This window comes from Myotis lucifugus, unplaced genomic scaffold, assembly GCF_000147115.1.
Source record: "Myotis lucifugus unplaced genomic scaffold, Myoluc2.0 scaffold_0, whole genome shotgun sequence".
Classification (NCBI taxonomy): domain Eukaryota; kingdom Metazoa; phylum Chordata; class Mammalia; order Chiroptera; family Vespertilionidae; genus Myotis; species Myotis lucifugus.
This window is the reverse complement of record NW_005871048.1, coordinates 49229199-49231190: the sequence shown is the minus strand read 5'-3', so window position 1 is coordinate 49231190 and position 1992 is coordinate 49229199.

The following is a 1992-nucleotide window of genomic DNA, read 5'->3' as shown; positions in this document are numbered from 1 at the left end:
CTGGGTCGAGATGACCTCTGCCGGAGAGCCAGGAAGAGCATCTGTACTGGGTGACAGCCCACCAGAACCTCAGAATGTGGCTTCATTTGGAGAAAGGTCTCTGCAGATATAATTAGGGACCTCGACAGGAGATCATCCTAGATTATCCGATGGCCCAAAACCCAATGAGAGTGTTGTTATAAGAGACACAGGGAAGAGGACAAAGGGGGGTGGGGCACATGAAGACGGAGGAAGAGGTTGGCAAAATCACTGCATGTATGTCAGAGCACTTGTGCTGGCTTTGAAAAATGGAATTAAACCATCACCTGGCTTACACGACTATGGGAACATACTAGCAGTGTTTTTCATTTCTTCATCTGCATTGTTAATAACTTCCAGGCCTGTGTGGACACAGAGACGGCACAGCCCAGCTTCAACCTAAATAGAACAGAACCGTGAGTGCGGAGAGCGGGGCCTCAGGGGGACCTGCTCGAGTTCTCCCTGTTTCTCCAACTCTAAGTTTTCGGACTTGCCTGGCCTCTGGGGTATGGAACCTTTCAGGGGAATGAGAATTAGAAGCCCATCCTTGGGCCAGTTTTAAGCGGAAGTAGAAACCAGCGGGGTTGAGAGGAAGGCGTTGGGACCCAGGACCACCGTGAGGGCTGTGCAGCAGCCACCATGGCTCCCTGAGCATCAGGAAACCATGTTCTCTCACTTGTGGTCTGGTGGACAGCCAACACCTATCACCCCTTCTCAGGCTCAGCACCCCAACTTCTTCTGTCGCCTTTGCCAGGCTCCCTGACCTGGCTGGACTCTGTGGTGAGCCTGGAAGCTGTGCTCCCACAGGCTGACTCCTGCTTCCGGCGCTTGTGGGTCAGCTGAGGTGCTGACAGGACACACCTGGAGGATGGGAATGTGTGCGCAGGGGATCTTCATTGAGGAGAATGAGGATAGAATCTAGAAGTGTTTATAGGGAGGGCGTCTGCAGCTGGGAGGGAGAGGACAGAGCCTGTGTGTGTGCCTGCACGTGTGTGCGTGTGTGGTGATGGCGGGGCGGGAAGGGGGGGGGTGTCTTTAGCCAGGAGGTTGAAGACAGAGCCTGGGGTGGGGCTCCTTGGCTAGCTCCAAGGGAACCATAGCAGTGAAGCTAGAAGTGATCTCAGGGCCACCCTCCCCCCTGGAGGCTGAGCCTCTCAGTAGCCTTAGGAGACCTCTTCCACTGGAGGGTCCTGGAGGGTGAGAGGGAGACCCCTGTACCCCAAGTCCCAGCACTCCGGCCAGTACTCCCTGTCATCCTGGCTGGAGAACCTTCTGCTGAAGGCAGACCTGCCCCTCTCCTCGGCAGTACGGGCCAGGTGGGGGGAACAGGCAACAGGTGTCCCAAAGAAGGGGAGGGGAGGGCAAAGAAACTGGAAGAGGGTTTCAGGATGACGCTTTCCACACAGGCAACCAGGGGAGACCCACTTTGTCCATAGGAAGAAGGGAGGCCGCAGCTGAGTGGAGGCTGAGGTGGCGGTGCAGCCGCTGCTTGTCCCCGGGAAGGCGAGCCAGCTGCCCATGGTGCTGATGTTGCTGCTGGTGCTGGGCACGGACCTGCTGCCTTGCCTCGGTGCTCCACCCAGGTGCTCGCCGCACATCCCTTCCCCCGGGTACTCGCTCCTCAAATCTCCGGACGCGGCCCACTCCCCGCTCCCTGACCTTCCCACCTTCCGTGGGGTCCGAGTCCCTCGCCACCCCGGGCCCCCTCCTGGCCCGAGCGCCTTAGCGAAGAGGACAGTGCTCTCGGCCGCCCCATCCTGGAAGGCCCGTCTGCGCACCTATTCTTCCCTCCACCTCCACCCTCCATCGCCAGCGTCCTGGTGGGAGGTGGCGCGGAGACCCGGCTGCGGGCCCTACGGGCACTGCCCCGCGAGGTTCCCACGGCCCTGGGCGTAGAGCCGGTGGCCTGCGCAGAGACGGCCTTGTAAGGCAGTGGCCCCTCGGACCGGCCTCCGTGCGTCCAGCGCGCTCCCC